Source organism: Typopeltis vanoorti, chromosome 14 (assembly GCF_054136105.1).
Source record: "Typopeltis vanoorti isolate ZY-2024b chromosome 14, IOZ_Tvanoo_1.0, whole genome shotgun sequence".
NCBI classification, from domain to species: domain Eukaryota; kingdom Metazoa; phylum Arthropoda; class Arachnida; order Uropygi; family Thelyphonidae; genus Typopeltis; species Typopeltis vanoorti.
In genome coordinates, this window is record NC_143562.1 from 94,855,462 (window position 1) to 94,870,272 (window position 14,811).

Consider the following 14,811-nt stretch of genomic DNA (forward strand, 5'->3'; position numbering starts at 1 on the left):
CAACTCTACCAGAGCTGAGACTTAAAGAACCTAGAGGCATGACAGTTTGCATTCCTTGCAAAGTTTCACGCCATGGTACAGTTTCGAGCTTCCTCCTAACCTTGTCATATCGCTTGTCTGGTAGTTGCCAAATAATTAGGAATGTATTTATTTGCTGAGGATTTTTCGTTTAACTATAATACTTGGAGTTTTTCAGATATCTCTAACTACAGTTAAATTATTTCCAGTCCGAATCGAACTACTTGCCTTTTTGCTTAACGAGAATAGTGCCCTCTATATGAGATTCTACGTGAATCCGACTGTTTGAGTATCAATCGTTTAGAACTTTAGAAGGTGTGATTAACATTTTATTTTATTTTATCTTGCATTTACTTAATTGCAGTGCTTTTATTTGTGAATGAATGTTTTCAGAATTTATTCCACACAACTGCATATTTCTAAGAGGCTGATCGTAATATATTTCTAAGAGGCTGATCGTAATATATTACTATTTTGCTTTTATTTCTTTTAAATTAATATCTTTTAGGGAATTAGTAAAATTTGCCCTGACCTTCTGTGTGTTTTATGTAGATCCTTAGAAGTTTGAAGATGATCATTGATGAAGCATAAAAGTATATGTTAGCATGCGAAATTATTTATAAATATGTCTGGCCATATCATTCCTCAGTTTATGATTATATATGTTTCCAGACAGATACAAATTATTATTAACCACTTTTTGCCTTTTAAAGTATATCAATACCTCAAAACACAGAACTGTTTATTTTATTTTTTTCGAGATAAGTATGGAGTACTTATCAGATTTAAGAAATACAGTTATTTGATAACAACTTAGAAATAACCTTGAAATCATTATCAGAGAAAGATGTACTAATTATTGGAAGAGATTGGAAAGGACAATGAAAATTGGAGAAGAATAATGTGCAAATATGGAAAAACATGCTTCAAGGCTAGGGTTGCCAGATTTTGGAAAACCAAATACAGGACAAGGATGTTTTTTTAAAAAAAAAAAAAAAAAAAAAAAAAAAACATGCCAACTCCAAATCTTAAAACAATTTTATCAAATGACATAATGTGGGAACATTATAATAATTAGATGGAGTTTAGGCCTTATATTTAGCACTACATTTAGCATTCTCTAACAAAATTGGATTTTGGCATTGTTAAGCGCTTAAGGAAAGAAACAAAAATTAATTTACCTTTAATTATATATTCTATGTATTAACTAGAAAGGCTACAGAAAATTTGCAGGAAGTACGGCATTTGAATGCAGAGTTTCAATGACAAGCCAGAAGAGACAAGGAAAAATATTTTAACCAGGAATGCCAACAAATAGAGGAGCAAAACAAGAAAGGAAAAACAAGAGATCTTTTCAAAAAGATCAGAGAACTAACAGGAAAGTTTAGTGCCAAGGTGACAATATTGAAAAGTAAATACAAAGGATATCTTACAGAAGCTGCAGACATCAAAGAAAGAGTATACAGAAGACCTTTACAGAAAGTACTCCAAAATTACTGAGAAATTTGAAGAGCAGAATTATACACAGGAACCAGTACCAGTGGAGAGTGATGTGAGGTGGGCACTGCAACAGATATCCAGTAAGAAAGCACCAGGAGGAGATGGAATACCTATTGAGCTGCTCAAAGCCTTGGGAGAAGAGGCAGTGAAAAATTTAAGAGTTCTATGTCAGCAAATTTGGATCACAACTACATGGCCTAGAGAATGGAAAAAATCAGTTTATATACCTTTATTGAAGAAAGGCAATGCAAGAGATTCAAAAATTACAGAACTATAGCACTATAGCATTGATTTCTCATGCAGGTGATGTCTTACTTAAGATCATTCAGAAAAGACTGGAACCATTCATGAAGAGAGAAATGCCAGATGAACAGGCAGGATTTCGAAAAGGCAGAGGAACAAGAGATCAAATTGCCAATGTGAGATGGATAATAGAAAGAGCACAGGAATATCATAAGAATGTCTACCTTTGTTTCATTGACTATAGCAAGACTTTTGACTCTGTAGATCAGGGGTTCCCAATGCTGTGCCTGTGGGCACCATGGCACCCGTCGACCAATTTGTGTGTGCCCGCCGCTGTTCGCAACAATTCGTGGCATGCTATATGGCGCATGCGTTAATGACACATGACGAGTATTAAACGCATACAATGTAAAGTAGACGTGCATTCGAAGTTGTTCATTTCAGTTTAAGAACTGGAATATCATCATATTCTCCTAATTATGAAGCGCTAGCCAATGAAATGCAATGCCAAAGATCACACCAACTTACATACATATATATTTAAATTTTTATATAATGTAAATTTTTAAGTAATAAAACATTTGATTATAATGTAAACTTTGTATGTATTCATTTAACAAACAATTCAAAAAATTTGCTTGAAAAAATAGATGGTGCCTGTCGCCCTATCGGTATTTTAGAATGTGCTCTAGGAAACAAAAAGGTTGGGAACCCCTGCTGTAGATCATGTGAAACTGTGGAATGTGTTAAGAACAATGGGAGTCCCAGAGCATTACATTATCCTTCTGAGGAATCTATTATGAACAAGAAGCTACTGTCCAAACAGATCTTGGAGAAACTGAGTATTTCACAATAGGTAAAGGGGTGCGACAAGGATGTATTTTATCTCCATACCTGTTTAACTTGTACAGCGAACACATTTTATGAATGGAAGAGCTGGAGGAGTCTTCAGTTGGAATTAAAATTGGTGGAAAAAATATTGATAATTTGAGGTATGCAGATGATACCACCTTGCTAGCAGAATGCAAAGAAGATTTGAAGGAACTTATTATGAAAGTTAAAGAAGAAAGTGCTAAATATGGACTTAAACTTAACCTCAAAAAGACAAAAGTTATGACAACACGTGAACTTAATGATTTTGAAGTAGATGGGGAGAAAATGGAAGCAGTTAACAATTTTGTGTTCCTAGAATCCGAATCGATAAAGATGGTTATTGTACCGAAGAAGTTAGAAGAAGGTTATTACTTGGAAAAAAAGTAATGACAAATTTAAGCAAGATCTTTAAAGATATTAGCCAAACAACAAAAATCAGAATCGTGAAAGCAATGGCATTCCCTGTGGTGCTGTATGGATGTGAAAGTTGGACCCTGAGAAAAAGTGAAAGAAGAAAGATAGATGTATTTGAATTATGGGTTTGGAGATGCTTACTAAGAATAACATGGACTGCATAGCAAACCAATAAATCAGTGATAGACAGAATAAAACCAGATTGCTCCCTTGAAGCTATGATTATCATGCAAAAATTGCCATACTTTGGACATATTATTTGAGCAAATGACAGTCTGGAGAAGATGATGATGCTTGCTAAGTTAATGGAAGCAGGAGAAGAGGAAGACGAAGAATTAGATGGGTGGATGGAATTAAAGAAGCAATTGGAGTGTGCTTGGAGGTTCTGAAAGACATGGTCAGGGAGAGATCAGAATGGAGAGTGTATGGTCGTGGAGTGGATATAGCAGTCACCAGATGAAAGAAATAATATACTAGACATGATGCTCATAAATACCAGTTCAGCAGTGTCGAACATTTCAAGGAGCAGACACGGAATGGATCATTTCTTAATTATTGTCAGTATCAAGTTAAACTCAAGCGACAAGTAAAGGCACAGTTTCAGAGCCAGATGGACACTGAGCAAGGAAAACAGGAAAAGTTCATAGGAAAATGCTCAAGGAAGAACTGAAATCCATTGCAGAAAAGAACTAGAGGATGAACAACAAAGTGGTGTCTGCAATCAAGAAAACAGTAGAACAAACAGTCCCAGAGAGACAAAAAAGCCAAAGAAGAAGTGGATCTCACAGAAGACATTAAAGATAATTCAAGAAAAAAGCTTTAAAGATTAGGAGAGAGAGAGATCTCTGTGGAAATGGAAGAACAGTATAGAGTAAAATGCAATGAAGTGAAGAAAGCAGTTAGGAGAGAAATCAGAATGGCTAGAGGAACAGTGCAAGGATAGAGATAAATATTATGGTGAATACAGAACAAGAGAAGTATATAAGATCAGAAACAACAAGATATGTAGTGCAAAATAGAGCTATAAATAATGAAAGTGGCAAAATCTTGATAAACACAGAAGAAATAGAAGAAGATGGACAAGATACTGCTAAAAATTGTAATAAGAGAGGGAGATGTTGAGATCTGCAAGAAGTTAATTGATAAATTGAGGGAAATATCACCACCCAGCACAAATGGAGAAACAGATATACTGATGGATGAGGTTGTAAAGGCAATAAAACATCTGAAAAGCTGTAAAAGCCCTGGGAATGATGAGATCACTGGTTGAAACATAATGGTAATGAGGTGATAATAGATGAACTGTACCGATTATGTAACATGGCATGGAGGGAAAAGGCAAAACACCAAAAGAATGCTCAAGAGCAATACCTTTCACACTGAATTCACAAAATATGAAGCAAAATGGACTGTAAAAATTATAGAACAGTAGCTCTAACAAGTCATGTGCAAAAGGTATTTGTGATATTAACCTTCCTACCAGTGAGGTGGATGAAATAGTGAGACCAAATTGCACTTTTTATCTATTTTATTCAATTGGTGTTACAGAATCTTATCCAGATTTATCTGGTCATCTATAGACATCGTGACTATTTGGGGGGGGGGTTAAGAGAAAGAATAAGCAAACTAATTGAAGAAAATCTGGAAGATAAGCAAGCAGGATTTAGAAGAGACAGAAATACCGTGTGCACCAAATATTAATGTTAAGATTAATTGTGGAGAAAGCTGTACTTAAAAATAAAAATATTTATGCCTGTTTTCTTGACTTTCAGAAAGCATTTGACAGTATGCATTAGAGAGTGTATGTTCATTAGAAAGTGGCAAGAACTGTATTCGAATCATATGGAGTGAACAAGAATGTGATGTCTCTTGCAGAGCATCAGTGACAATACAGAGGCTGCTGTGATTTACTGGAGAAAGAGGCATGAGACAAAGAGACCTGATATCAACAAGCATCTTTATCATGCTTTTAGAAAGAACAGTGGATGTCATAAAGGATAATATAAGAGGAATTTCAATTCAAGGTACTAAAGTAAACCATTTTTGATTTGCTGTCTTCTGTCTTCTGAGTACATCAGTCTTCTGAGGGGATGGTGAAGAACATCAGTAGAGTGGAAGTGACGGAGGCCATGAAGAGGATGAGGAATGGAAAATCGGTGGGCCCTGACAGGATTCCAGTGGAGGCATGGAAGGCACTGGGGAAAGAGGGAATTGACCTGCTGTGGGTTCATGAAAGTTTGCCAACAGGAAAATATACTCAAGGAATGGAGGGAGAGTACTGTTATCCCCATCTACAAGGGTAAAGGGGATGCACAAGACTGTAAGAATTACAGAGGAATAAAGTTGATGTCCCACACAATGAAAATCCTAGAAAGGGTTCTTGATGGAAGATTGAGGAAGGAGGTGGAGATTGCAAAGGAACAATTTGGCTTCATGCCTGGTAGATCAACAACAGATGCTATCTTTGGGTTATGGCAGATGATGGAAAAGTTTTGAGAGAAACAACGGGAACTACATCTGGCATTTATTCTGGAGAAAGCATACGATACAGTGCCGAGGCAAGAAGTCTGAGGGAGAAGAAGGTACCGGAAAAATATGTCAGGTTGGTGTGGGAGATGTACAGAAATATGAAGACAAGAGTTCGGACATGTCTGGGACAGACAGAAAGTTTTCAAGTAACAGTTGGCTTGCATCAAGTGTCAGCTTTAAGGCCGTTTCTGTTTAATATTGTGATGGAGGTGGTGTGACGGAGGAGGTGAGAGAAGATGCACCTTTGACAATGTTGTATACAGATGACATGTTGCTGTGTGCAGATTCAAGAGAAGAAGTGGGAACTAAACTGGAAAGATGGAGAAAAGTACTGGAAGAGAGAGAGAGGTATGAGATTGAGCAGAAGTAAGACAGAGTATATATGTTGCACAGTGGGCAGCGGTCAGGAGACAGATCTGGAGCTGAAAGGAAATGTCATCAGGAAGGTGAGGGATTTTAGATACTTAGGTTCAACAGTGGAAGAAGATGGAAGGGCGGAGAAGGAAGTGGGATGCAGGATACAAGTGGGTTGGAGGAACTGGAGGGAGATGGCTGGAGTGTTACGCGATAAAAGGGTGCTGATCAATCTGAAAGGCAAAATCTATAGGACAGTAGTGAGGCCAACTATGACGTATGCTATGGAAACTGTGGCCCTGAGGAAAAATAACATCAGCAGGATGGAAGTAGCAGAGATGAGAATGCTTAGGTGGATGTGTGGTGTGACCAGAAAGGATCATCTGATTAATGACTATGTGAGGGGAACAGTGAAAGTTACAAACTTAGGAGCGAATATACAGGAGGCAAGGTTGAGATGGTTTGGTCATGTGATGAGGAGGGAGGACGAATATGTGGGAAGAAGGGTCATGCAGATGGATGTGCAAGGAAGGAGGAAGTGTGGGCAGCCAAAGAAGAGATGTAAGGGAGCTGGTAGAAGAGGACTTGGGGATGAAGAACTTGGATGTGGTGACAGCCCAAGACAGGAGGATGTGGAGGAGACTCATCATCAACAGTGACCCCACTTAAGTAGGAGAAGCTGCAGAAGAAGAAGTCATTATTGAAGAAGATGAAGAGGAACTAGAAAGAACAATGGTGAAGTTAAGTAAAGAAGGAAAGAGATATGGGCTGATAATGAACATCGATAAAACAAAAATAATGATATTCAGAGAGAGAGAAGAGGATGAAAAAGCAAATAAAGGTTAACGGACAAGAACTGAAAGAGGTTAGGAACTTCACATACTTAGGAAGCAACATGATGCATGATATAGACTGTAAAAAAGAAATATACACTCATTGCTTGAATGTGTGTGTGGAGGATTGCTAAAATAAACCTATTAGCAATGGACAAGATATGAAAAAGTAAATCATTGAACCTTCTCATAAAGCTGAGACTTCTCAGCTTTATGAGAAGCATATTTGCAAATGCTCTCGCTATGGTTTTGAGAAATGGTCAAAGATTCTGCGAGGGAAATATTATCTTTTGAAATAACATGTTATAGAAAGATTCTTTAAAGTGGATGAGTACAAAAGGTAAATGATGAACTGTATCACAAAGTAAATTGCAAAGAAAAAGTATTTTAGAAAATAATCCAAAGGAAACTAAAGTTTTTTGGACATATCTGCAGAATGGATAACAGAAAAAGATCAAACCTTGATGCTTGGTACAGTGAATGGTATAAATAGAAGAGGACGGTCAAGGTGAGAGTGGATAGATGATGTGAAAAATGTGGTGTAGAAAGAATTTGCATTTCAGTCATCTGGTGGTGGATGGACAGAAAGAAGTGGCAAAGAATGGTGAGACAGGCATTGAAAACATAGGGAATGACCAGCAATTTTTGTTTTCATTCTGAAATTCATTATTCACATATTATTAATTAAAAATTTTTGATGTGAAAGAGTGGCCATTTCTTAAGAAGATAAGCAGATGTAGTCTTGCAGCAAAATTATGTTTAGAGTAGAACTGTCAGTTCAGCATTGCAAGATGTAGGGTTATGAAAGTTGGTCAGCAGGGATGGAATACAAAGCATACACTTACTGGGGAAATTTTGAAGGAGGTAGAAGAGATGAGAATTATTGGAAGTGGTGGCAGACATCAACCCGCAGTTTAGGGGGTCGTGTTGTACAAGTTGTGAAGTTATCACATTGGATTATGGCAGTGATGCAGAGGAGATTATGGCTCAGTTTGTAAGGTCTTAATCAGGTTTCATATGAATTATTGTTCACAGATTCGGTCAGGAGAGTAATAGTTTTCATGCGGATAAGGATATATTAGGAAGAGTCCAGAGAAGATTGACTAAGGGTCTTTGGAATATGAAGATAGATTCAGGAATGCAGTTTGCAAAATCTCATGAATGGGAGGAGGAGAGGAGATATATTAGTTGATAAGGGATTGTTACTAGGTGAATGTAGAAGAAATTTTTCTTGGGAGACTGGTAGAAGACGCCATCCATGGAAACTGTATAAGGAGGGTTTGAGCAAAGGAGTGAGAAGCAAGTTCTTCGCAGTTGGTGAGTGGAATGCATTGCTTGAGTGTGTGTGTGTGGTGAGTGCAGACCTGTTGAATGCATTGAAGGCACAGTTTTGATGAGTTTTGTGTGTTATGATATTGTGTACTTACTGTGGTGAGTCTCTTGATCCATGGAGGTCTGGTGTTGATGATGATAGGACTTGGAATACAAGGATCTAGTAAAACCATCTGAAAATTTGTTTATAAATGAAATGACCATTTTGCATCTAGTTCGTGAGTGCTACTTATGCAGTATGACTTCTGACCTTCAGATCCTGTCTATCAAGGTCTCTTATCTCTTCAATTTCCTTCAAAATTTCTCCCAAGTGTATGCTTTGCATCCTGTCGTTGCCTACCAAATTTCAGAACCTTACACTTGGCAACACTGAATTGACAATTCCATACTGTTGCTCACTCATACAATCTATTCAAGTCCTCCTGTAAGGCCACAACATCTGCTTAATTCCTCGTTGTTCTCCCTAGTTTTGCAACATCTGCAAACAGTTGATATCAGCATTTAAACTCAATATCATTAACATATAAATATACCAATATCATTAACATATAAATTAAAATAATACTCCCAAATAACACCCCTGTGGCTCACCACAACTGACTTTCCTATTTCGAGATTGTCCCCCCCCCCACAACTTGCTGATGCCTATCCAATAGCCTTTCACTTATCCAACTCACTAGTCTATCATCCAATCCCATCTACTTCAGTTTAGTGACCAACTTGTGGTGTGGAAATGTATCAAAAACCTTTGCAAAATCTAAGTATACTACTGTGTATGCACTCCCTTGTCCAGTACATTCATCACCTTGTTATAGTACATGAGCAAGTTTGTAAAACACGACCTACCTTTAACAAGCCCATGCTGACAAGCACAAAGAATATCACTGTTATCAACTCATTTTTGTGTCCTCTCTCATGCCAACCTCTCCAATACTTTCACTACAACTCCAGATATACAAATTGGCCTATAATTTGCTTCCTTAGCCTCATATCACCACCTTTGTGAAGTGAAACAGTTTTGTCTTCCTTCACTCCTTTGGTATTTGTACTGTTGTAAGACTTATTAAACAGATATGCTAAGGGTGATGTTAACTAATTGGAACTTTCCCTAAGAAATGGTGATGTGTCATCAAGTCATATTACCTTATTGACACCTAGCTTATTTAACTCTTCATATACCTCTTGCTTGTTCACCATTAAGTGTTCTCTCATTTCATTTCCTATGCTTGAGCTTCTGATTTCATACTGAGGATGAAACACCCTGATGAACTGCTTACTGAACATCTTGACTACATCCTCTGCAGCAGTCACCAAAAACTTCAACTTTCATTGATTAACAGCATCTTACCATAATCATTCTTCTTTCTACTTGCCACATCTGGAAAAAAACAAGGATTTTTCTTGGCATGATTTGCTAATTTCTGCTTATGCTGCATTTTGTTGTTACTACCAACTAAGTCACTACCCTGTCTTGCTCTTTATACTCTTCGTGGAGCTGATTATTACCATTATTCATCTTGTGTTGCTTACCAAGTGCCTTCTTCGAGATTTCATACTTAATTCTCTCATTCATCCATTTTACACATTCAGCCTTTTGACCTTCAGAATACATTCACACATTGCTGTTATGTATTTCTTTATCATTTCTCAAGCAGCACTTATTTTCTTATTGCTCAAGTCCTCATTCCCTGCTATAGCTTCAAACTGTCTCCTAAACTTCAAATGATCACCAACCTTTTAGTTCCACATATATCCTTTCCTCACAGAAGTCTTCATATGCCTAGCCACATCCCATGTGATCACTTCACGATCACTCACCAATGGGAGGGAAATGCAAAATTCCCACTCACAGTTACATCCTCTGATAAAATGATTCGATATAACACTCTCAGTTTTTGAATGCCTTCATACATATTGTCTGAGATAGTTGTCTCTCAAGTAATCGAGAAATTTGTTTACTTGATTAGTTGAGACTACCCTGGACTATAACAGCGTCCAACTAAATATTTCTTCCTGTCAACCTCCACCTCACACCACACTGGCTCAAAACCAATGCCACTAATAGAAAGAGATTTTTATATAAAGGATATTATCATAATATTAATCCTACCGACCGCACCATTGTTAATAATTAGTGATTTTTATATTAGAGATATTATCATAATATTAATCCTACGGCTGCAGCGTTGTTTAAATATAGGATTTTTTTTTGTTTTAATCCTGTATATAGGGATGATCTCTGTTCAACAATTATTTTTTTTATTTTATTTCCGAGTGTGCCTATATATTATATGCACAAGGGTTCACTCCGATTGGTGCAATGACTTCTTTTTTACTATTTCTTTCAGAATCCAAATAAATCACTGACTCAAGACCAAAATACAAAATAAACACATTCAATGAGACAAACAATATATATACATTTCAAACAATATTACATAACTAATTACAAATTTAATTGGATCCAAGGCATTTTAAAAATAAACTTACACTTAAGACTAGACTAAACATTTTGTTTTCACAATGACAAAATGTTCATAGCCAGTTTCTTTCTCTGTCAAGGCCCTTTTCCGAAGATATGACTTTAAGCCTGGCTTCCACTGATGAGACCTCGATAAAGGTTGAAACCGGTCTCTGTGAGAGTCAACATGGATTTGTGAAGGGGCACTCTTGTTTTAGCAATATGCTAGCCTTTTATGATAAAGTTACAAGAGCATTAGATGAGGGAAAGGCATATACTGCCATGTTCTTAGAGAGCAAAGGCATTTGACAGGGTGCCACATGATAAGCTGATATTTAAGTTGCAGCACATGGGCTTGGATGTCAGGTTGGTCAACTGGATTCAGGATTGGCTGTCCAATAGGTAGCAGAGAGTTGTGTATGGTGTGGCAGTTTCATCAAGACAGAGGATTAAAAGTGGGATCAAACAGGGCTCAGTACTGGGACCTATATTGTTTAACCTTTATATCAATGACATTCAGTGGATTGCAGGGGGATATTCAGTTGTTTGTGGATGATGTGAAGCTGGGAAGAGTTATTAGTAATAGTACAGATGTGGTAGTCCTGCAAGAGTATTTGAATAAGCTAGAAGACAGATTGGCAAATGAATTGGAGTGTCAGTTTAATGCAGCAAAGTGTAAGGTCTTGAGTTTTGGGACACATCGATGGGATGCTGCATACTCTATTGGAGGAGATATACTGGAGGGAGTAGGAGAGACAAGAGATCTGGAGTTAATGATTGATAGAAACCTGAAATTCAGGGGACATATTGCAAAAGTGGTGAAGGTAACACAGAGGATTGCTGCAATAATGAGAAGGATGCTGACCTGCAGAGATAAAAGAGTTATCATTCCGTTTTTAAACCTCTGATCAGACCACACTTGGACTATTGTTCTCAGATTTGGTCCCCAGGATTTGAAGGGGATAAATTAACTGTGGAAAGGGTACAAAGGCAGATAACAAAGATGGTTTCAGGACTGTACAATGATAATTATGAGGATTGGCTGAGGGAATGTGGACTGCAGAGTTTGGTGGATAGAAGGATTAGAGGTGATATGATTGAGACTTTTAAACTGTTGAGAGGTGGTTACAGGGTTGACACTGGGGGAGTTATTTCTCTTGGTTGAACAGCGGGAAGGAGTGATGACAAGAGGCCATCGTTGGAAGTTATGAAAGGAAACTGTGAGCAAGAGGGTGAGGAGTGGTTTCTTTGCATGGAGGGTGGTTGAGCCATAGAATGCATTGCCTGATGGAGTGTTGAGAGCAAGAACGGTGAATGAGTTCAAGGAGTGGTATGATAGACTTTGTTTCTTAGGGAGGACCTCCCACGATGAGTCTTTTGACTCCATCGAGGCCTAAATAATAATAATAATAATTTTCATAGGATCCTTTATCATCACTTATGTAGCACACATTAATTCTTCCTGATTCAATTTTGTCTTCTTTTCAGTAGAAATAATAGTTAGATCTGGCTTCCTTAATACAGATGAAACTTCTTAATCAGAGTTTTCTCAATATTTCTTTAGAACATAAATAGCAATTTCTTCTTTTGTTCACTAATGCTTGTCGACAGTCTTAACTCTTCTACTTTAAAAAAATTCACAGTTCTACGATTCCCTTTTCGGAATCTTCCAGTTAGCATTTCCTCGAGTGTTCCTTGTAAAATATCAATAGCAATATTTTCTTTTATTTATCAATACTTATTCCACTTTGAAACTTCATCGTTCCACGATTCCTTTTTCGGAACATACTGTTAATTTTCTTCCGACTGTCACATAAAAAAACTTAAATTCCTCCAAATCTAAACATCTGCTGGCCTGTGTTCTAATTTTCTCCCGAACACTCTTCTTGTTTACTCTCTGTTACCCTGATACCGAAAGCTGTTCTTGTCAGCTGTCAATCACACAATGAACTTCTCAGTGAGCATGCGCACTCCATGAAAGTGGCGAGCGAGAAACTAGGTATAATGGCTGGCACGTTGTCTCCGTTAGCGACAAGAGAATGTCTCCATAAAACACAACTTTTGATCATTTTAAACTACAATAAAATTCCTGTAAGTAATACAACTATTCAAATCCGGTAAGTACATAAATTTTTAACTGCTTTACATATCATTTTTGACAAAACAATTTCAATAATGGGCACATCGCAAGTGCTGACAATGCGTTTATGAAACTAAAACTAATAAATGTTCTAACATAAACAATTCGTAAAAATATTCAGAATTTTAAATTATGATTATTTTTAGTTGTGTCTCAAGTCATCGAGAAATTTGTTTTCTCGATTACTTGAGAGACAACTATCTCAGACTACCCTGGCCTATTGCAGCATCTAACTAAATATTTCTTCCTGTCAACCTCCACCTCACACCACACTGCCTCAAAACCAATCCCACTATTTCCCTATTTAATGTCTACCTTATGTGGACAGAATTCGTCTGCTATCATCATCAGCAGCACCCCCCCCATTTCCTTCTTCCTGTTGCATTCCCATTCACTCATCATCTCTCTCACTGCTACTGTTTTAATTGCCAAACACTTCAGTCTCTTTTGTACTTCTCTCCTTTCACTTCACATCTTACTTTTGATTACTTGCTTGCATCACACACTGCACCTCTATTTAGCAACAGTTTCTCCAGTTCACTCACTTCAAAGTCATTCAAATGCAATCCACCACATCTATATAATTTAGTTCTTTCCTCAAATACATGCCATACATCCACAAACTGCACTCCCTTCTCTTCACACAGCTCTGCCAGCGTACCATTCATGATTCTGGCTCTCTGTCTCAATTCGTCATTGTCATACTGTAAAAACTCGATGTAGCTTAAAAATATCAAAGCTCTTTACATTGATTTTTACATAGGTCAAGTCCCATGAGAATATTGTAAAATTAACCTTGTTTGTCTCTGTATATTTTGTGCTAGATATTATTGGAAATAACCCTTTGGAAAATAACTGTATATGTTCCTTTAACAAGAATATTTTAAAGTGTTAAAAACAAAGGCAATGTTTTGCCACCAGAAAGTTGTGCAATAGCTCTCTATGAGGGCATAAGAAAGGTTGTTTATGACTTATGTATGATAAAATGCTTACAAGCTCTGCGCATAAACACAGCCAAAGTCAGTCTAAAAGATTCAAACAACTTTCTGCTGGCCGGCAACTTACGAACAAAGGGTGCACGGACGAGAACAAAGAGCAGGTTGAACTTAAAAGAAAATGAAAGAGTCATGCTGAATTCTTAGGGGGTTACAACTCTTCGTGCAAGATCTGAGAGTAGGCATAATAAAAACGAATAGAGCCAAGCAGGGAGGGCTTCCAGTCACCGCCAGAGAGAGAGCTTCCAGGTTGCCAGAGAAGGCTTCAAGTTGTCAACAGAGAGAGGTAACCCGGTTGTCAGTCAAGACAGAGTTGGCGGCAGTTTCAGTTATTGGAGAGGCTTGCAGTTGTCAGCAGAGAGTCATCAGAAGTCGGAACCAGAGTGGAGGCTATAAGCAGAGCCCAAACCAGAGCAGTTGCAGCAGAGAAAAGAGGTGAGACAAGACCCCGTTTACTAAAGAGGAGAGCCGAGATCCAGGTGCCAAGAGAGCAAAGGCGAAGCACTGTTACCGAAAAGAGCCATAGCCAGTCAGCAGCAGTTACAGTCATTGGCAATTAGTATCAGAAGTGGCAGCAATTAGAAGCAGAAGTTCCCGAAGTAAGGATCCAGAGGAGAATTTGCCTGCATGCTGAAACCTATTGTGTATGTGCTATTCAAGTACCGCAGATTGCAGTAAAAAAGCCCGCTAATATCCTGAAGTGATAGAGCTGTAGCACTCCTGAAGGAAGCCTAAAACTCGAGATGAAATAAAAGCCATAAAGACGAAGTGTCCATAAGAGAGTCAATTGGCATGTTAGAAGTTGATATCAATTTGTAGAAATAGCCTCTTTGTGAGTAAACTAGAAGTTTAATAAGTTGAATTTGTAAGCAGAGAGTAAATAAGTTTTAGAGTTAAAGAGATTATTTAGTGTTGAAGTGAATGGGTTCTAATTTTATGCTAAAGATTTTATAAATGGGTAGAGAAAGCAATCTCCCTGTCGTTTGATTCATGTAAATTTTATATTTATGTAAATAAATGTGTTTTGATTATTTGTTAAAAGAGTACTGCCTGATCCCTTATTTTACAACTGCACTGTTCCTAATAAATCGGACTTGTGAGTGGGAAACAACTAAGACA

At 37.5% G+C, this 14,811-nt stretch overlaps 1 protein-coding gene across 2 annotated transcripts in view; it reads left to right on the forward strand.

The window, feature by feature from the left end:
* The first annotated feature begins 206 nt into the window (after positions 1-206).
* Positions 207-14,811, forward strand: part of LOC150099776 (ATP synthase F(0) complex subunit k, mitochondrial-like) — a 55,792-nt gene continuing 41,187 nt past the window's right edge. Inside the window, exon 1 of one of the 2 annotated variants that reach the window (XM_090403955.1) lies at positions 207-333. The gene's annotated coding sequence lies outside the window, so the exon portion shown is untranslated. Of the gene's footprint in view, positions 334-431; positions 452-14,811 lie in introns of those variants that run through there. The other variant, XM_090403957.1, reaches the window with a different exon arrangement.